General features: G+C 33.9%; 5 non-coding genes across 5 annotated transcripts; all 5 read right to left on the bottom strand.

Annotated features, from left to right (window-relative positions):
* Nucleotides 1-8,241: 8,241 nt before the first annotated feature.
* Nucleotides 8,242-8,350, bottom strand: TRNAL-CAA (transfer RNA leucine (anticodon CAA)). Its single transcript has 2 exons — nucleotides 8,313-8,350; nucleotides 8,242-8,287 (listed from the first exon to the last, which is right to left on the bottom strand). It is a non-coding gene; the product is annotated as a tRNA-Leu (tRNA).
* A 3,349-nt stretch (nucleotides 8,351-11,699) lies between these two features.
* On the bottom strand, nucleotides 11,700-11,808 carry TRNAL-CAA (transfer RNA leucine (anticodon CAA)). Its single transcript has 2 exons — nucleotides 11,771-11,808; nucleotides 11,700-11,745 (listed from the first exon to the last, which is right to left on the bottom strand). It is a non-coding gene; the product is annotated as a tRNA-Leu (tRNA).
* Nucleotides 11,809-15,148: 3,340 nt separating this feature from the next.
* On the bottom strand, nucleotides 15,149-15,257 carry TRNAL-CAA (transfer RNA leucine (anticodon CAA)). The gene is made up of 2 exons: nucleotides 15,220-15,257; nucleotides 15,149-15,194 (listed from the first exon to the last, which is right to left on the bottom strand). It is a non-coding gene; the product is annotated as a tRNA-Leu (tRNA).
* Nucleotides 15,258-18,606: 3,349 nt separating this feature from the next.
* Nucleotides 18,607-18,715, bottom strand: TRNAL-CAA (transfer RNA leucine (anticodon CAA)). Its single transcript has 2 exons — nucleotides 18,678-18,715; nucleotides 18,607-18,652 (listed from the first exon to the last, which is right to left on the bottom strand). It is a non-coding gene; the product is annotated as a tRNA-Leu (tRNA).
* Nucleotides 18,716-19,759: 1,044 nt separating this feature from the next.
* Nucleotides 19,760-19,868, bottom strand: TRNAL-CAA (transfer RNA leucine (anticodon CAA)). The gene is made up of 2 exons: nucleotides 19,831-19,868; nucleotides 19,760-19,805 (listed from the first exon to the last, which is right to left on the bottom strand). It is a non-coding gene; the product is annotated as a tRNA-Leu (tRNA).
* Between the last annotated feature and the right edge of the window lie 2,106 nt (nucleotides 19,869-21,974).

Raw genomic sequence — 21,974 nt, 5'->3', positions numbered from 1 at the left:
AGTTTCTATGCCCTTTAATTCATTCAATCATTGTGCTTCATATTGCTTAGAAATAAATGGGATCAAGATATCAATGTCTGGGAGAGGAAAGATTGAAAGACTGTGGATGTCCTGAGCATACCTCTCAATGTCGGTCATTTTGAGTGTAAAACATAACCAAAGAGCAAGAAAATATTGTCAGAAGTGGGATTTGAACCTATATCTCTTTACAGAGACCAGAATCACCATTAACTGAAAAAGTAGAACCTTGAGTCGGCGCCTCAGACCGCTCGGCCATCCTGACAAGCACATCAGTATTTCCAAACCTGCTTCCTGTTAGGGTTTATCATTTTACTATTTATATTTTTGATTGTGATTTTGACAAATAATTTCGACTTGTTGAAAAAGGGGTCATTAAATCAAGATCTTCGATTAATGCATTTCCTCTAAAAGCTGTTTCTTAAATAACATTATTTAGGAAAAAAGCTCAAGCTAAAGTGTTATCCTTCAAAATTACTGTTGCCACCCTTTACTAAGGTCTTCATCCTAGCAGAACAGATTAGTTTGTCTTAGAAGTAAATTGTATATCACGTTATATGTAAAGTCTAAGAGCCTTAAAATACTTTCGATGCCAATTTTTCTTGTGTTTTATGTTTAGATTACTGAATACTAAAAGAATGTTGTGCAAGCAATACTTATTCTTCAAAGGAAGAGATGTACAAGAACACGAGGACATGCACTGAAACTGGAGGGAGGTAGACTTAGAGGAAATTTGAAGAAAAATTACTTCACAGAAAGGGTAGTTGATAAAAAGAAAAGCCTCCCATCCGATGTTGTTGAAGCTAAATGGTGAAACAATTTAAACACGCTTCGGATAGGCATAAGAATATCCTTAAGAGAAATGTAAGGAGCAAATAGGGTTGAAGTTGCCTAAAGGATACATGAAAAGGAGCAGACTTCATGGGCCAAGTGGTTCTTATCTGCCATCAAATTCTGTTTCTATGTAATACATTATTTCAATAGAAAATTTCTACATGAACTGAACTTTAGAATTTTACAACTAATCATAGTGTCTTTATCATTTAAGAATAATTTAATTAATTTAAGTCTAATGTAATTTGATCTTGATTGGAATGTAGATGGGAAAATCGATCAATTCTTAGGTCTTTAAAAGTTTCTATGCCCTTTAATTCATTCAATCATTGTGCTTCATATTGCTTAGAAATAAATGGGATCAAGATATCAATGTCTGGGAGAGGAAAGATTGAAAGACTGTGGATGTCCTGAGCATACTTCTCAATGTCGGTTATTTTGAGTGTAAAACATAACCAAAGAGCATGAAAATATTGTCAGAAGTGGGATTTGAACCTACACCTCTTTACAGAGACCAGAATTCCCATTAACTGGAAGAGTAGAATCTTGAGTCTGGTGTCTTAGACCGCTCGGCCATCCTGACATGCACATCAGTATGTCCAAACCTGCTTCCTGTTAGGGTTTATCATTTTACTATTTATATTTTTGATTGTGTTTTTGACAAATAATTTGGCCTTGTTGAAAATGGGGTCATTAAATCAAGATCTTAGATTAATGCATTTCCTCTAAAAGCTGATTCTTAAATAACATTATTTAGGAAAAATGGCTCAAGCTAAAGTGTTATCCTTCAAAATTACTGTTGCCACCCTTTACTAAGGTCTTCATCCTAGCAGAACAGATTAGTTTGTCTTAGATGTAAATTGTATATCACGTTATATGTAAAGTCTAAGAGCCTTAAAATACTTTCAATGCCAATTATTCTTGTGTTTTATGTTTAGATTACTGAATACTAAAAGAATGTTGTGCAAACAATACTTATTCTTCAAAGGAAGAGATGTACAAGAACACGAGGACATGCACTGAAACTGGAGGGAGGTAGACTTAGAGGAAATTTGATGAAAAATTACTTCACAGAAAGGGTAGTTGATAAATAGAAAAGCCTCCCATCCGATGTTGTTGAAGCTAAACGGTGAAACAATTTAAACACGCTTCGGATAGGCATAAGAATATCCTTAAGAGAAATGTAAGGAGCAAATAGGGTTGAAGTTGCCTAAAGGATACATGAAAAGGAGCAGACTACATGGGCCAAGTGGTTCTTATCTGCCATCAAATTCTGTTTCTATGTAATACATTATTTCAATAGCCAATTTCTACATGAACTGAACTTTAGAATCTTAAAACTAATCATAGTGTCTTTATCATTTAAGAATAATTTAATTAATTTAACTCTAATGTAATTTGATCTTGATTGGAATGTAGATGGGAAAATCGATCAATTCTTAGGTCTTTAAAAGTTTCTATGCCCTTTAATTCATTCAATCATTGTGCTTCACATTGCTTAGAAATAAATGGGATCAAGATATCAATGTCTGGGAGAGGAAAGATTGAAAGACTGTGGATGTCCTGAGCATACTTCTCAATGTCAGTCATTTTGAGTGTAAAACATAACCAAAGAGCAAAAATATATTGTCAGAAGTGAGATTTAAACCTACGCCTCTTTACAGAGACCAGAATTCCCATTAACTGGAAGAGTAGAATCTTGAGTCTGGTGTCTTAGACCGCTCGGCCATCCTGACAAGCACATCAGTATGTCCAAACCTGCTTCCTGTTAGGGTTTATCATTTTACTATTTATATTTTTGATGGTGATTTTGACAAATAATTTCGCCTTGTTGAAAAAGGGGTCATTAAATCAAGATCTTAGATTAATGCATTTCCTGTAAAAGCAGTTTCTTAAATAACATTATTTAGGAAAAATGGCTCAAGCTAAAGTGTTATCCTTCAAAATTACTGTTGCCACCCTTTACTAAGGTCTTCATCCTAGCAGAACAGATTAGTTTGTCTTAGAAGTAAATTGTATATCACGTTATAAGTAAAGTCTAAGAGCCTTAAAATACTTTCAATGCCAATTATTCTTGTGTTTTATGTTTAGATTACTGAATACTAAAAGAATGTTGTGCAAACAATACTTATTCATCAAAGGAAGAGATGTACAAGAACACGAGGACATGCACTGAAACTGGAGGGAGGTAGACTTAGAGGAAATTTGAAGAAAAATTACTTCACAGAAAGGGTAGTTGATAAATAGAAAAGCCTCCCATCCGATGTTGTTGAAGCTAAATGGTGAAACAATTTAAACATGCTTGGGATAGGCATAAGAATATCCTTAAGAGAAATGTAAGGAGCAAATAGGATTGAAGTTGCCTAAAGGATACATGAAAAGGAGCAGACTACGTGGGCAAAGTGGTTCTTATCTGCCATCAAATTCTGTTTCTATGTAAAACATTATTTCAACAGTCAATTTCTACATGAACTTAACTTTAGAATTTTAAAACTAATCATAGTGTCTTTATCATTTAAGAATAATTTAATTAATTTAAGTCTAATGTAATTTGATCTTGATTGGAATGTAGATGGGAAAATCGATCAATTCTTAGGTCTTTAAAAGTTTCTATGCCCTTTAATTCATTCAATCATTGTGCTTCATATTGCTTAGAAATAAATGGGATCAAGATATCAATGTCTGGGAGAGGAAAGATTGAAAGACTGTGGATGTCCTGAGCATACCTCTCAATGTCGGTCATTTTGAGTGTAAAACATAACCAAAGAGCAAGATAATATTGTCAGAAGTGGGATTTGAACCTATATCTCTTTACAGAGACCAGAATCACCATTAACTGAAAAAGTAGAACCTTGAGTCTGGCGCCTCAGACCGCTCGGCCATCCTGACAAGCACCTCAGTATGTCCAAACCTGCTTCCTGTTAGGGTTTATCATTTTACTATTTATATTTTTGATTGTGATTTTGACAAATAATTTCGACTTGTTGAAAAAGGGGTCATTAAATCAAGATCTTCGATTAATGCATTTCCTCTAAAAGCTGTTTCTTAAATAACATTATTTAGGAAAAAAGCTCAAGCTAAAGTGTTATCCTTCAAAATTACTGTTGCCACCCTTTACTAAGGTCTACATCCTAGCAGAACAGATTAGTTTGTCTTAGAAGTAAATTGTATATCACGTTATATGTAAAGTCTAAGAGCCTTAAAATACTTTCAATGCCAATTATTCTTGTGTTTTATGTTTAGATTACTGAATACTAAAAGAATGTTGTGCAAGCAATACTTATTCTTCAAAGGAAGAGATGTACAAGAACACGAGGACATGCACTGAAACTGGAGGGAGGTAGACTTAGAGGAAATTTGAAGAAAAATTACTTCACAGAAAGGGTAGTTGATAAAAAGAAAAGCCTCCCATCCGATGTTGTTGAAGCTAAATGGTGAAACAATTTAAACACGCTTCGGATAGGCATAAGAATATCCTTAAGAGAAATGTAAGGAGCAAATAGGGTTGAAGTTGCCTAAAGGATACATGAAAAGGAGCAGACTACATGGGCCAAGTGGTTCTTATCTGCCATCAAATTCTGTTTCTATGTAATACATTATTTCAATAGCCAATTTCTACATGAACTGAACTTTAGAATTTTAAAACTAATCAGTGTCTTTATCATTTAAGAATAATTTAATTAATTTAACTCTAATGTAATTTGATCTTGATTGGAATGTAGATGGGAAAATCGATCAATTCTTAGGTCTTTAAAAGTTTCTATGCCCTTTAATTCATTCAATCATTGTGCTTCATATTGCTTAGAAATAAATGGGATCAAGATATCAATGTCTGGGAGAGGAAAGATTGAAAGACTGTGGATGTCCTGAGCATACTTCTCAATGTCGGTCATTTTGAGTGTAAAACATAACCAAAGAGCATGAAAATATTGTCTGAAGTGGGATTTGAACCTACGCCTCTTTACAGAGACCAGAATTCCCATTAACTGGAAGAGTAGAATCTTGAGTCTGGTGTCTTAGACCGCTCGGCCATCCTGACATGCACATCAGTATGTCCAAACCTGCTTCCTGTTAGGGTTTATCATTTTACTATTTATATTTTTGATTGTGTTTTTGACAAATAATTTGGCCTTGTTGAAAATGGGGTCATTAAATCAAGATCTTAGATTAATGCATTTCCTCTAAAAGCTGTTTCTTAAATAACATTATTTAGGAAAAATGGCTCAAGCTAAAGTGTTATCCTTCAAAATTACTGTTGCCACCCTTTACAAAGGTCTTCATCCTAGCAGAACAGATTAGTTTGTCTTAGAAGTAAATTGTATATCACGTTATAAGTAAAGTCTAAGAGCCTTAAAATACTTTCAATGCCAATTATTCTTGTGCTTTATGTTTAGATTACTGAATACTAAAAGAATGTTGTGCAAACAATACTTATTCTTCAAAGGAAGAGATGTACAAGAACACGAGGACATGCACTGAAACTGGAGGGAGGTAGACTTAGAGGAAATTTGATGAAAAATTACTTCACAGAAAGGGTAGTTGATAAATAGAAAAGCCTCCCAACCGATGTTGTTGAAGCTAAACGGTGAAACAATTTAAACACGCTTCGGATAGGCATAAGAATATCCTTAAGAGAAATGTAAGGAGCAAATAGGGTTGAAGTTGCCTAAAGGATACATGAAAAGGAGCAGACTACATGGGCGAAATGGTTCTTATCTGCCATCAAATTCTGTTTCTATGTAATACATTATTTCAATAGCCAATTTCTACATGAACTGAACTTTAGAATCTTAAAACTAATCATAGTGTCTTTATCATTTAAGAATAATTTAATTAATTTATCTCTAATGTAATTTGATCTTGATTGGAATGTAGATGGGAAAATCGATCAATTCTTAGGTCTTTAACAGTTTCTATGCCCTTTAATTCATTCAATCATTGTGCTTCATATTGCTTAGAAATAAATGGGATCAAGATATCAATGTCTGGGAGAGGAAAGATTGAAAGACTGTGGATGTCCTGAGCATACTTCTCAATGTCAGTCATTTTGAGTGTAAAACATAACCAAAGAGCAAAAATATATTGTCAGAAGTGAGATTTGAACCTACGCCTCTTTACAGAGACCAGAATTCCCATTAACTGGAAGAGTAGAATCTTGAGTCTGGTGTCTTAGACAGCTCGGCTATCCTGACAAGCACATCAGTATGTCCAAACCTGCTTCCTGTTAGGGTTTATCATTTTACTATTTATATTTTTGATTGTGATTTTGACAAATAATTTGGCCTTGTTGAAAAAGGGGTCATTAAATCAAGATCTTAGATTAATGCATTTCCTCTAAAAGCTGTTTCTTAAATAACATTATTTAGGAAAAATGGCTCAAGCTAAAGTGTTATCATTCAAAATTACTGTTGCCACCCTTTACTAAGGTCTACATCCTAGCAGAACAGATTAGTTTGTCTTAGAAGTAAATTGTATATCACGTTATAAGTAAAGTCTAAGAGCCTTAAAATACTTTCGACGCCAATTATTCTTGTGTTTTATGTTTAGATTACTGAATACTAAAAGAATGTTGTGCAAACAATACTTATTCATCAAAGGAAGAGATGTACAAGAACACGAGGACATGCACTGAAACTGGAGGGAGGTAGACTTAGAGGAAATTTGAAGAAAAATTACTTCACAGAAAGGGTAGTTGATAAATAGAAAAGCCTCCCATCCGATGTTGTTGAAGCTAAATGGTGAAACAATTTAAACATGCTTGGGATAGGCATAAGAATATCCTTAAGAGAAATGTAAGGAGCAAATAGGATTGAAGTTGCCTAAAGGATACATGAAAAGGAGCAGACTACGTGGGCCAAGTGGTTCTTATCTGCCATCAAATTCTGTTTCTATGTAAAACATTATTTCAACAGTCAATTTCTACATGAACTGAACTTTAGAATTTTAAAACTAATCATAGTGTCTTTATCATTTAAGAATAATTTAATTAATTTAACTCTAATGTAATTTGATCTTGATTGGAATGTAGATGGGAAAATCGATCAATTCTTAGGTCTTTAACAGTTTCTATGCCCTTTAATTCATTCAATCATTGTGCTTCATATTGCTTAGAAATAAATGGGATCAAGATATCAATGTCTGGGAGAGGAAAGATTGAAAGACTGTGGATGTCCTGAGCATACTTCTCAATGTCGGTCATTTTGAGTCTAAAACATAACCAAAGAGCATGAAAATATTGTCAGAAGTGAGACTTGAACCTACGCCTCTTTACAGAGACCAGAATTCCCATTAACTGGAAGAGTAGAATCTTGAGTCTGGTGTCTTAGACCACTCGGCCATCCTGACAAGCACATCAATATGTCCAAACCTGCTTCCTGTTAGGGTTTATCATTTTACTATTTATATTTTTGATTGTGATTTTGACAAATAATTTGGCCTTGTTGAAAAAGGGGTCATTAAATCAAGATCTTAGATTAATGCATTTCCTCTAAAAGCTGTTTCTTAAATAACATTATTTAGGAAAAATGGCTCAAGCTAAAGTGTTATCCTTCAAAATTACTGTTGCCACCCTTTACTAAGGTCTTCATCCTAGCAGAACAGATTAGTTTGTCTTAGAAGTAAATTGTATATCACGTTATAAGTAAAGTCGAAGAGCCTTAAAATACTTTCGATGCCAATTATTCTTGTGTTTTATGTTTAGATTACTGAATACTAAAAGAATGTTGTGCAAAAAATACTTATTCTTCAAAGGAAGAGATGTACAAGAACACGAGGACATGCACTGAAACTGGAGGGAGGTAGACTTAGAGGAAATTTGAAGAAAAATTACTTCACAGAAAGGGTAGTTGATAAATAGAAAAGCCTCCCATCCGATGTTGTTGAAGCTAAATGGTGAAACAATTTAAACATGCTTGGGAAAGGCATAAGAATATCCTTAAGAGAAATGTAAGGAGCAAATAGGATTGAAGTTGCCTAAAGGATACATGAAAAGGAGCAGACTATGTGGGCCAAGTGGTTCTTATCTGCCATCAAATTCTGTTTCTATGTAAAACATTATTTCAACAGTCAATTTCTACATGAACTGAACTTTAGAATTTTAAAACTAATCATAGTGTCTTTATCATTTAAGAATAATTTAATTAATTTAACTCTAATGTAATTTGATCTTGATTGGAATGTAGATGGGAAAATCGATCAATTCTTAGGTCTTTAACAGTTTCTATGCCCTTTAATTCATTCAATCATTGTGCTTCATATTGCTTAGAAATAAATGGGATCAAGATATCAATGTCTGGGAGAGGAAAGATTGAAAAACTGTGGATGTCCTGAGCATACTTCTCAATGTCAGTCATTTTGAGTGTAAAACATAACCAAAGAGCATGAAAATATTGTCAGAAGTGGGATTTGAGCCCACGCCTCTTTACAGAGACCAGAATTCCCATTAACTGGAAGAGTAGAATCTTGAGTCTGGCACCTTAGACCACTCGGCCATCCTGACAAGCACATCAGTATATCCGAACCTGCTTCCTGTTAGGGTTTTTCATTTTACTATTTATATTTTTGATTGTGATTTTGACAAATAATTTGGACTTGTTGAAAAAGGGGTAATTAAATCAAGATCTTAGATTAATGCATTTCCTCTAAAAGCTGTTTCTTAAATAACATTACTTAGGAATAATGGCTCAAGCTAAAGTGTTATCCTTCAAAATTACTGTTGCCACCCTTTACTAAGGTCTTCATTCTAGCAGAACAGATTAGTTTGTCTTAGAAGTAAATTGTATATCACGTTATATGTAAAGTCTAAGAGCCTTAAAATACTTTCGCTGCCAATTATTCTTTTGTTTTATGTTTAGATTACTGAATACTAAAAGAATGTTGTGCAAACAATACTTATTCTTCAAAGGAAGAGATGTACAAGAACACGAGGACATGCACTGAAACTGGAGGGAGGTAGACTTAGAGGAAATTTGAAGAAAAATTACTTCACAGAAAGGGTAGTTGATAAATAGAAAAGCCTCCCATCCGATGTTGTTGAAGCTAAATGGTGAAACAATTTAAACATGCTTGGGATAGGCATAAGAATATCCTTAAGAGAAATGTAAGGAGCAAATAGGGTTGAAGTTGCCTAAAGGATACATGAAAAGGAGCAGACTACATGGGCCAAGTGGTTCTTATCTGCCATCAAATTCTGTTTCTATGTAATACATTATTTCAATAGCCAATTTCTACATGAACTGAACTTTAGAATTTTAAAACTAATCATAGTGTCTTTATCATTTAAGAATAATTTAATTAATTTAACTCTAATGTAATTTGATCTTGATTGGAATGTAGATGGGAAAATCGATCAATTCTTAGGTCTTTAAAAGTTTCTATGCCCTTTAATTCATTCAATCATTGTGCTTCATATTGCTTAGAAATAAATGGGATCAAGATATCAATGTCTGGGAGAGGAAAGATTGATAGACTGTGGATGTCCTGAGCATACTTCTCAATGTCGGTCATTTTGAGTGTAAAACATAACCAAAGAGCATGAAAATATTGTCAGAAGTGGGATTTGAACCTATACCTCTTTACAGAGACCAGAATCACCATTAACTGAAAAAGTAGAACCTTGAGTCTGGCGCCTCAGACCGCTCGGCCATCCTGACAAGCACATCAGTATTTCCAAACCTGCTTCCTGTTAGGGTTTATCATTTTACTATTTATATTTTTGATTGTGATTTTGACAAATAATTTCGACTTGTTGAAAAAGGGGTCATTAAATCAAGATCTTCGATTAATGCATTTCCTCTAAAAGCTGTTTCTTAAATAACATTATTTAGGAAAAAAGCTCAAGCTAAAGTGTTATCCTTCAAAATTACTGTTGCCACCCTTTACTAAGGACTTCATCCTAGCAGAACAGATTAGTTTGTCTTAGAAGTAAATTGTATATCACGTTATATGTAAAGTCTAAGAGCCTTAAAATACTTTCGATGCCAATTATTCTTGTGTTTTATGTTTAGATTACTGAATACTAAAAGAATGTTGTGCAAGCAATACTTATTCTTCAAAGGAAGAGATGTACAAGAACACGAGGACATGCACTGAAACTGGAGGGAGGTAGACTTAGAGGAAATTTGAAGAAAAATTACTTCACAGAAAGGGTAGTTGATAAAAAGAAAAGCCTCCCATCCGATGTTGTTGAAGCTAAATGGTGAAACAATTTAAACACGCTTCGGATAGGCATAAGAATATCCTTAAGAGAAATGTAAGGAGCAAATAGGGTTGAAGTTGCCTAAAGGATACATGAAAAGGAGCAGACTACATGGGCCAAGTGGTTCTTATCTGCCATCAAATTCTGTTTCTATGTAATATATTATTTCAATAGCCAATTTCTACATGAACTGAACTCTAGAATCTTAAAACTAATCATAGTGTCTTTATCATTTAAGAATAATTTAATTAATTTAACTCTAATGTAATTTGATCTTGATTGGAATGTAGATGGGAAAATCGATCAATTCTTAGGTCTTTAAAAGTTTCTATGCCCTTTAATTCATTCAATCATTGTGCTTCATATTGCTTAGAAATAAATGGGATCAAGATATCAATGTCTGGGAGAGGAAAGATTGAAAGACTGTGGATGTCCTGAGCATACTTCTCAATGTCAGTCATTTTGAGTGTAAAACATAACCAAAGAGCAAAAATATATTGTCAGAAGTGAGATTTGAACCTACGCCTCTTTACAGAGACCAGAATTCCCATTAACTGGAAGAGTAGAATCTTGAGTCTGGTGTCTTAGACCGTTCGGCCATCCTGACAAGCACATCAGTATGTCCAAACCTGCTTCCTGTTAGGGGTTATCATTTTACTATTTATATTTTTGATTGTGATTTTGACAAATAATTTGGCCTTGTTGAAAAAGGGGTCATTAAATCAAGATCTTAGATTAATGCATTTCCTCTAAAAGCAGTTTCTAAAATAACATTATTTAGGAAAAATGGCTCAAGCTAAAGTGTTATCCTTCAAAATTACTGTTGCCACCCTTTACTAAGGTCTTCATCCTAGCAGAACAGATTAGTTTGTCTTAGAAGTAAATTGTATATCATGTTATAAGTAAAGTCTAAGAGCCTTAAAATACTTTCGATGCCAATTATTCTTGTGTTTTATATTTAGATTACTGAATACTAAAAGAATGTTGTGCAAACAATACTTATTCTTCAAAGGAAGAGATGTACAAGAACACGAGGACATGCACTGAAACTGGAGGGAGGTAGACTTAGAGGAAATTTGAAGAAAAATTACTTCACAGAAAGGGTAGTTGATAAGTAGAAAAGCCTCCCATCCGATGTTGTTGAAGCTAAATGGTGAAACAATTTAAACATGCTTGGGATAGGCATAAGAATATCCTTAAGAGAAATGTAAGGAGCAAATAGGATTGAAGTTGCCTAAAGGATACATGAAAAGGAGCAGACAACGTGGGCCAAGTGGTTCTTATCTGCCATCAAATTCTGTTTCTATGTAAAACATTATTTGAACAGTCAATTTCTACATGAACTGAACTTTAGAATTTTAAAACTAATCATAGTGTCTTTATCATTTAAGAATAATTTAATTAATTTAACTCTAATGTAATTTGATCTTGATTGGAATGTAGATGGGAAAATCGATCAATTCTTAGGTCTTTAACAGTTTCTATGCCCTTTAATTCATTCAATCATTGTGCTTCATATTGCTTAGAAATAAATGGGATCAAGATATCAATGTCTGGGAGAGGAAAGATTGAAAGACTGTGGATGTCCTGAGCATACTTCTCAATGTCGGTCATTTTGAGTGTAAAACATAACCAAAGAGCAAAAAAATATTGTCAGAAGTGGGATTTCAACCCACGCCTCTTTACAGAGACCAGAATTCCCATTAACTGGAAGAGTAGAATCTTGAGTCTGGCGCCTTAGACCGCTCGGCCATCCTGACAAGCACATCAGTTTTTCCGAACCTGCTGTCTGTTAGGGTTTATCAATTTACTATTTATATTTTTGATTGTGATTTTGACAAATAATTTGGACTTGTTGAAAAAGGGGTCATTAAATCAAGATCTTAGATTAATGCATTTCCTCCAAAAGCTGTTTCTAAAATAACATTATTTAGGAAAAATGGCTCAAGCTAAGGTGTTATCCTTCAAAATTACTGTTGCCACCCTTTACTAAGGTCTTCATCCTAGCAGAACAGATTAGTTTGTCTTAGAAGTAAATTGTATATCAAGTTATATGTAAAGTCTAAGAGCCTTAAAATACTTTCAATGCCAATTATTCTTGTGTTTTATGTTTAGATTACTGAATACTAAAAGAATGTTGTGCAAACAATACTTATTCTTCAAAGGAAGAGATGTACAAGAACACGAGGACATGCACTGAAACTGGAGGGAGGTAGACTTAGAGGAAATTTGAAGAAAAATTACTTCACAGAAAGGGTAGTTGATAAATAGAAAAGCCTCCCATCCGATGTTGTTGAAGCTAAATGGTGAAACAATTTAAACACGCTTCGGATAGGCATAAGAATATCCTTAAGAGAAATGTAAGGAGCAAATAGGGTTGAAGTTGCCTAAAGGATACATGAAAAGGAGCAGACTACGTGGGCCAAGTGGTTCTTATCTGCCATCAAATTCTGTTTCTATGTAAAACATTATTTCAACCGCCAATTTCTACATGAACTGAACTTTAGAATTTTAAAACTAATCATAGTGTCTTTATTATTTAAGAATAATTAAATTAATTTAAGTCTAATGTAATTTGATCTTGATTGGAATGTAGATGGGAAAATCGATCAATTCTTAGGTCTTTAAAAGTTTCTATGCCCTTTAATTCATTCAATCATTGTGCTTCAAATTGCTTAGAAATAAATGGGATCAAGATATCAATGTCTGGGAGAGGAAAGATTGAAAGACTGTGGATGTCCTGAGCATACCACTCAATGTCGGTCATTTTGAGTGTAAAACATAACCAAAGAGCAAGAAAAAATTGTCAGAAGTGGGATTTGAACCTATACCTCTTTACAGAGACCAGAATCACCATTAACTGAGAAAGTAGAACCTTGAGTCTGGCGCCTCAGACCGCTCGGCCATCCTGACAAGCACATCAGTATTTCCAAACCTGCTTCCTGTTAGGGTTTATCATTTTACTATTTATATTTTTGATTGTGATTTTGACAAATAATTTCGACTTGTTGAAAAAGGGGTCATTAAATCAAGATCTTCGATTAATGCATTTCCTCTAAAAGCTGTTTCTTAAATAACATTATTTAGGAAAAAAGCTCAAGCTAAAGTGTTATCCTTCAAAATTACTGTTGCCACCCTTTACTAAGGACTTCATCCTAGCAGAACAGATTAGTTTGTCTTAGAAGTAAATTGTATATCACGTTATATGTAAAGTCTAAGAGCCTTAAAATACTTTCGATGCCAATTATTCTTGTGTTTTATGTTTAGATTACTGAATACTAAAAGAATGTTGTGCAAGCAATACTTATTCTTCAAAGGAAGAGATGTACAAGAACACGAGGACATGCACTGAAACTGGAGGGAGGTAGACTTAGAGGAAATTTGAAGAAAAATTACTTCACAGAAAGGGTAGTTGATAAAAAGAAAAGCCTCCCATCCGATGTTGTTGAAGCTAAATGGTGAAACAATTTAAACACGCTTCGGATAGGCATAAGAATATCCTTAAGAGAAATGTAAGGAGCAAATAGGGTTGAAGTTGCCTAAAGGATACATGAAAAGGAGCAGACTACATGGGCCAAGTGGTTCTTATCTGCCATCAAATTCTGTTTCTATGTAATACATTATTTCAATAGCCAATTTCTACATGAACTGAACTTTAGAATTTTAAAACTAATCATAGTGTCTTTATCATTTAAGAATAATTTAACTCTAATGTAATTTGATCTTGATTGGAATGTAGATGGGAAAATCGATCAATTCTTAGGTCTTTAAAAGTTTCTATGCCCTTTAATTCATTCAATCATTGTGCTTCATATTGCTTAGAAATAAATGGGATCAAGATATCAATGTCTGGGAGAGGAAAGATTGAAAGACTGTGGATGTCCTGAGCATACTTCTCAATGTCGGTCATTTTGAGTGTAAAACATAACCAAAGAGCATGAAAATATTGTCAGAAGTGAGATTTGAACCTACGCCTCTTTACAGAGACCAGAATTCCCATTAACTGGAAGAGTAGAATCTTGAGTCTGGTGTCTTAGACCGCTAGGCCATCCTGACAAGCACATCAGTATGTCCAAACCTGCTTCCTGTTAGGGTTTATCAATTTACTATTTATATTTTTGATTGTGATTTTGACAAATAATTTGGACTTGTTGAAAAAGGGGTCATTAAATCAAGATCTTAGATTAATGCATTTCCTCTAAAAGCTGTTTCTAAAATAACATTATTTAGGAAAAATGGCTCAAGCTAAGGTGTTATCCTTCAAAATTACTGTTGCCACCCTTTACTAAGGTCTTCATCCTAGCAGAACAGATTAGTTTGTCTTAGAAGTAAATTGTATATCATGTTATATGTAAAGTCTAAGAGCCTTAAAATACTTTTGATGCCAATTATTCTTGTGTTTTATGTTTAGATTACTGAATACTAAAAGAATGTTGTGCAAACAATACTTATTCTTCAAAGGAAGAGATGTACAAGAACACGAGGACATGCACTGAAACTGGAGGGAGGTAGACTTAGAGGAAATTTGAAGAAAAATTACTTCACAGAAAGGGTAGTTGATAAATAGAAAAGCCTCCCATCCAATGTTGTTGAAGCTAAACGGTGAAACAATTTAAACACGCTTCGGATAGGCATAAGAATATCCTTAAGAGAAATGTAAGGAGCAAATATGGTTGAAGTTGCCTAAAGGATACATGAAAAGGAGCAGACTACATGGGCCAAGTGGTTCTTATCTGCCATCAAATTCTGTTTCTATGTAATACATTATTTCAATAGCCAATTTCTATATGAACTGAACTTTAGAATTTTAAAACTAATCATAGTGTCTTTATCATTTAAGAATAATTTAATTAATTTAACTCTAATGTAATTTGATCTTGATTGGAATGCAGATGGGAAAATCGATCAATTCTTAGGTCTTTAAAAGTTTCTATGCCCTTTAATTCATTCAATCATTGTGCTTCATATTGCTGAGAAATAAATGGGATCAAGATATCAATGTCTGGGAGAGGAAAGATTGAAAGACTGTCGATGTCCTGAGCATACTTCTCAATGTCGGTCATTTTGAGTGTAAAACATAACCAAAGAGTAAGAAAATATTGTCAGAAGTGGGATTTGAGCCCACGCCTCTTTACAGAGACCAGAATTCCCATTAACTGGAAGAGTAGAATCTTGAGTCTGGCGCCTTAGACCACTCGGCCATCCTGACAAGCACATCAGTATATCTGAACCTGCTTCCTGTTAGGGTTTTTCATTTTTCTATTTATATTTTTGATTGTGATTTTGACAAATAATTTGGACTTGTTGAAAAAGGGGTCATTAAATCAAGATCTTAGATTAATGCATTTCCTCTAAAAGCTGTTTCTTAAATAACATTACTTAGGAAAAATGGCTCAAGCTAAAGTGTTATCCTTCAAAATTACTGTTGCCACCCTTTACTAAGGTCTTCATCCTAGCAGAACAGATTAGTTTGTCTTAGAAGTAAATTGTATATCACGTTATATGTAAAGTCTAAGAGCCTTAAAATACTTTCGATGCCAATTATTCTTTTGTTTTATGTTTAGATTACTGAATACTAAAAGAATGTTGTGCAAACAATACTTATTCTTCAAAGGAAGAGATGTACAAGAACACGAGGACATGCACTGAAACTGGAGGGAGGTAGACTTAGAGGAAATTTGAAGAAAAATTACTTCACAGAAAGGGTAGTTGATAAATAGAAAAGCCTCCCATCCGATGTTGTTGAAGCTAAATGGTGAATCAATTTAAACATGCTTGGGATAGGCATAAGAATATCCTTAAGAGAAATGTAAGGAGCAAATAGGATTGAAGTTGCCTAAAGGATACATGAAAAGGAGCAGACTACGTGGGCCAAGTGGTTCTTATCTGCCATCAAATTCTGTTTCTATGTAAAACATTATTTGAACAGTCAATTTCTACATGAACTGAACTTTAGAATTTTAAAACTAATCATAGTGTCTTTATCATTTAAGAATAATTTAATTAATTTAACTCTAATGTAATTTGATCTTGATTGGAATGTAGATGGGAAAATCGATCAATTCTTAGGTCTTTAACAGTTTCTATGCCCTTTAATTCATTCAATCATTGTGCTTCATATTGCTTAGAAATAAATGGGATCAAGATATCAATGTCTGGGAGAGGAAAGATTGAAAGACTGTGGATGTCCTGAGCATACTTCTCAATGTCGGTCATTTTGAGTGTAAAACATAACCAAAGAGCAAAAAAATATTGTCAGAAGTGGGATTTCAACCCACGCCTCTTTACAGAGACCAGAATTCCCATTAACTGGAAGAGTAGAATCTTGAGTCTGGCGCCTTAGACCGCTTGGCCATCCTGACAAGCACATCAGTTTTTCCGAACCTGCTGTCTGTTAGGGTTTATCAATTTACTATTTATATTTTTGATTGTGATTTTGACAAATAATTTGGACTTGTTGAAAAAGGGGTCATTAAATCAAGATCTTAGATTAATGCATTTCCTCCAAAAGCTGTTTCTAAAATAACATTATTTAGGAAAAATGGCTCAAGCTAAGGTGTTATCCTTCAAAATTACTGTTGCCACCCTTTACTAAGGTCTTCATCCTAGCAGAACAGATTAGTTTGTCTTAGAAGTAAATTGTATATCAAGTTATATGTAAAGTCTAAGAGCCTTAAAATACTTTCAATGCCAATTATTCTTGTGTTTTATGTTTAGATTACTGAATACTAAAAGAATGTTGTGCAAACAATACTTATTCTTCAAAGGAAGAGATGTACAAGAACACGAGGACATGCACTGAAACTGGAGGGAGGTAGACTTAGAGGAAATTTGAAGAAAAATTACTTCACAGAAGGGTAGTTGATAAATAGAAAAGCCTCCCATCCGATGTTGTTGAAGCTAAATGGTGAAACAATTTAAACACGCTTGGGATAGGCATAAGAATATCCTTAAGAGAAATGTAAGGAGCAAATATGGTTGAAGTTGCCTAAAGGATACATGAAAAGGAGCAGACTACGTGGGCCAAGTGGTTCTTATCTGCCATCAAATTCTGTTTCTATGTAAAACATTATTTCAACCGCCAATTTCTACATGAACTGAACTTTAGAATTTTAAAACTAATCATAGTGTCTTTATTATTTAAGAATAATTAAATTAATTTAAGTCTAATGTAATTTGATCTTGATTGGAATGTAGATGGGAAAATCGATCAATTCTTAGGTCTTTAAAAGTTTCTATGCCCTTTAATTCATTCAATCATTGTGCTTCAAATTGCTTAGAAATAAATGGGATCAAGATATCAATGTCTGGGAGAGGAAAGATTGAAAGACTGTGGATGTCCTGAGCATACCACTCAATGTCGGTCATTTTGAGTGTAAAACATAACCAAAGAGCAAGAAAAAATTGTCAGAAGTGGGATTTGAACCTATACCTCTTTACAGAGACCAGAATCACCATTAACTGAGAAAGTAGAACCTTGAGTCTGGCGCCTCAGACCGCTCGGCCATCCTGACAAGCACATCAGTATTTCCAAACCTGCTTCCTGTTAGGGTTTATCATTTTACTATTTATATTTTTGATTGTGATTTTGACAAATAATTTCGACTTGTTGAAAAAGGGGTCATTAAATCAAGATCTTCGATTAATGCATTTCCTCTAAAAGCTGTTTCTAAAATAACATTATTTAGGAAAAATGGCTCAAGCTAAGGTGTTATCCTTCAAAATTACTGTTGCCACCCTTTACTAAGGTCTTCATCCTAGCAGAACAGATTAGTTTGTCTTAGAAGTAAATTGTATATCATGTTATATGTAAAGTCTAAGAGCCTTAAAATACTTTTGATGGCAATTATTCTTGTGTTTTATGTTTAGATTACTGAATACTAAAAGAATGTTGTGCAAACAATACTTATTCTTCAAAGGAAGAGATGTACAAGAACACGAGGACATGCACTGAAACTGGAGGGAGGTAGACTTAGAGGAAATTTGAAGAAAAATTACTTCACAGAAAGGGTAGTTGATAAATAGAAAAGCCTCCCATCCAATGTTGTTGAAGCTAAACGGTGAAACAATTTAAACACGCTTCGGATAGGCATAAGAATATCCTTAAGAGAAATGTAAGGAGCAAATATGGTTGAAGTTGCCTAAAGGATACATGAAAAGGAGCAGACTACATGGGCCAAGTGGTTCTTATCTGCCATCAAATTCTGTTTCTATGTAATACATTATTTCAATAGCCAATTTCTATATGAACTGAACTTTAGAATTTTAAAACTAATCATAGTGTCTTTATCATTTAAGAATAATTTAATTAATTTAACTCTAATGTAATTTGATCTTGATTGGAATGCAGATGGGAAAATCGATCAATTCTTAGGTCTTTAAAAGTTTCTATGCCCTTTAATTCATTCAATCATTGTGCTTCATATTGCTGAGAAATAAATGGGATCAAGATATCAATGTCTGGGAGAGGAAAGATTGAAAGACTGTCGATGTCCTGAGCATACTTCTCAATGTCGGTCATTTTGAGTGTAAAACATAACCAAAGAGTAAGAAAATATTGTCAGAAGTGGGATTTGAGCCCACGCCTCTTTACAGAGACCAGAATTCCCATTAACTGGAAGAGTAGAATCTTGAGTCTGGCGCCTTAGACCACTCGGCCATCCTGACAAGCACATCAGTATATCTGAACCTGCTTCCTGTTAGGGTTTTTCATTTTTCTATTTATATTTTTGATTGTGATTTTGACAAATAATTTGGACTTGTTGAAAAAGGGGTCATTAAATCAAGATCTTAGATTAATGCATTTCCTCTAAAAGCTGTTTCTTAAATAACATTACTTAGGAAAAATGGCTCAAGCTAAAGTGTTATCCTTCAAAATTACTGTTGCCACCCTTTACTAAGGTCTTCATCCTAGCAGAACAGATTAGTTTGTCTTAGAAGTAAATTGTATATCACGTTATATGTAAAGTCTAAGAGCCTTAAAATACTTTCGATGCCAATTATTCTTTTGTTTTATGTTTAGATTACTGAATACTAAAAGAATGTTGTGCAAACAATACTTATTCTTCAAAGGAAGAGATGTACAAGAACACGAGGACATGCACTGAAACTGGAGGGAGGTAGACTTAGAGGAAATTTGAAGAAAAATTACTTCACAGAAAGGGTAGTTGATAAATAGAAAAGCCTCCCATCCGATGTTGTTGAAGCTAAATGGTGAATCAATTTAAACATGCTTGGGATAGGCATAAGAATATCCTTAAGAGAAATGTAAGGAGCAAATAGGATTGAAGTTGCCTAAAGGATACATGAAAAGGAGCAGACTACGTGGGCCAAGTGGTTCTTATCTGCCATCAAATTCTGTTTCTATGTAAAACATTATTTGAACAGTCAATTTCTACATGAACTGAACTTTAGAATTTTAAAACTAATCATAGTGTCTTTATCATTTAAGAATAATTTAATTAATTTAACTCTAATGTAATTTGATCTTGATTGGAATGTAGATGGGAAAATCGATCAATTCTTAGGTCTTTAACAGTTTCTATGCCCTTTAATTCATTCAATCATTGTGCTTCATATTGCTTAGAAATAAATGGGATCAAGATATCAATGTCTGGGAGAGGAAAGATTGAAAGACTGTGGATGTCCTGAGCATACTTCTCAATGTCGGTCATTTTGAGTGTAAAACATAACCAAAGAGCAAAAAAATATTGTCAGAAGTGGGATTTCAACCCACGCCTCTTTACAGAGACCAGAATTCCCATTAACTGGAAGAGTAGAATCTTGAGTCTGGCGCCTTAGACCGCTCGGCCATCCTGACAAGCACATCAGTTTTTCCGAACCTGCTGTCTGTTAGGGTTTATCAATTTACTATTTATATTTTTGATTGTGATTTTGACAAATAATTTGGACTTGTTGAAAAAGGGGTCATTAAATCAAGATCTTAGATTAATGCATTTCCTCCAAAAGCTGTTTCTAAAATAACATTATTTAGGAAAAATGGCTCAAGCTAAGGTGTTATCCTTCAAAATTACTGTTGCCACCCTTTACTAAGGTCTTCATCCTAGCAGAACAGATTAGTTTGTCTTAGAAGTAAATTGTATATCAAGTTATATGTAAAGTCTAAGAGCCTTAAAATACTTTCAATGCCAATAATTCTTGTGTTTTATGTTTAGATTACTGAATACTAAAAGAATGTTGTGCAAACAATACTTATTCTTCAAAGGAAGAGATGTACAAGAACACGAGGACATGCACTGAAACTGGAGGGAGGTAGACTTAGAGGAAATTTGAAGAAAAATTACTTCACAGAAGGGTAGTTGATAAATAGAAAAGCCTCCCATCCGATGTTGTTGAAGCTAAATGGTGAAACAATTTAAACACGCTTGGGATAGGCATAAGAATATCCTTAAGAGAAATGTAAGGAGCAAATATGGTTGAAGTTGCCTAAAGGATACATGAAAAGGAGCAGACTACGTGGGCCAAGTGGTTCTTATCTGCCATCAAATTCTGTTTCTATGTAAAACATTATTTCAACCGCCAATTTCTACATGAACTGAACTTTAGAATTTTAAAACTAATCATAGTGTCTTTATTATTTAAGAATAATTAAATTAATTTAAGTCTAATGTAATTTGATCTTGATTGGAATGTAGATGGGAAAATCGATCAATTCTTAGGTCTTTAAAAGTTTCTATGCCCTTTAATTCATTCAATCATTGTGCTTCAAATTGCTTAGAAATAAATGGGATCAAGATATCAATGTCTGGGAGAGGAAAGATTGAAAGACTGTGGATGTCCTGAGCATACCACTCAATGTCGGTCATTTTGAGTGTAAAACATAACCAAAGAGCAAGAAAAAATTGTCAGAAGTGGGATTTGAACCTATACCTCTTTACAGAGACCAGAATCACCATTAACTGAGAAAGTAGAACCTTGAGTCTGGCGCCTCAGACCGCTCGGCCATCCTGACAAGCACATCAGTATTTCCAAACCTGCTTCCTGTTAGGGTTTATCATTTTACTATTTATATTTTTGATTGTGATTTTGACAAATAATTTCGACTTGTTGAAAAAGGGGTCATTAAATCAAGATCTTCGATTAATGCATTTCCTCTAAAAGCTGTTTCTTAAATAACATTATTTAGGAAAAAAGCTCAAGCTAAAGTGTTATCCTTCAAAATTACTGTTGCCACCCTTTACTAAGGACTTCATCCTAGCAGAACAGATTAGTTTGTCTTAGAAGTAAATTGTATATCACGTTATATGTAAAGTCTAAGAGCCTTAAAATACTTTCGATGCCAATTATTCTTGTGTTTTATGTTTAGATTACTGAATACTAAAAGAATGTTGTGCAAGCAATACTTATTCTTCAAAGGAAGAGATGTACAAGAACACGAGGACATGCACTGAAACTGGAGGGAGGTAGACTTAGAGGAAATTTGAAGAAAAATTACTTCACAGAAAGGGTAGTTGATAAAAAGAAAAGCCTCCCATCCGATGTTGTTGAAGCTAAATGGTGAAACAATTTAAACACGCTTCGGATAGGCATAAGAATATCCTTAAGAGAAATGTAAGGAGCAAATAGGGTTGAAGTTGCCTAAAGGATACATGAAAAGGAGCAGACTACATGGGCCAAGTGGTTCTTATCTGCCATCAAATTCTGTTTCTATGTAATACATTATTTCAATAGCCAATTTCTACATGAACTGAACTTTAGAATTTTAAAACTAATCATAGTGTCTTTATCATTTAAGAATAATTTAATTAATTTAACTCTAATGTAATTTGATCTTGATTGGAATGTAGATGGGAAAATCGATCAATTCTTAGGTCTTTAAAAGTTTCTATGCCCTTTAATTCATTCAATCATTGTGCTTCATATTGCTTAGAAATAAATGGGATCAAGATATCAATGTCTGGGAGAG

This window comes from Taudactylus pleione, unplaced genomic scaffold (assembly GCF_031769625.1).
Source record: "Taudactylus pleione unplaced genomic scaffold, aTauple2 ptg000612l, whole genome shotgun sequence".
Classification (NCBI taxonomy): domain Eukaryota; kingdom Metazoa; phylum Chordata; class Amphibia; order Anura; family Myobatrachidae; genus Taudactylus; species Taudactylus pleione.
Note: the sequence above shows the minus strand (reverse complement) of the source record. Positions and strands in the feature narration are given on the sequence as shown.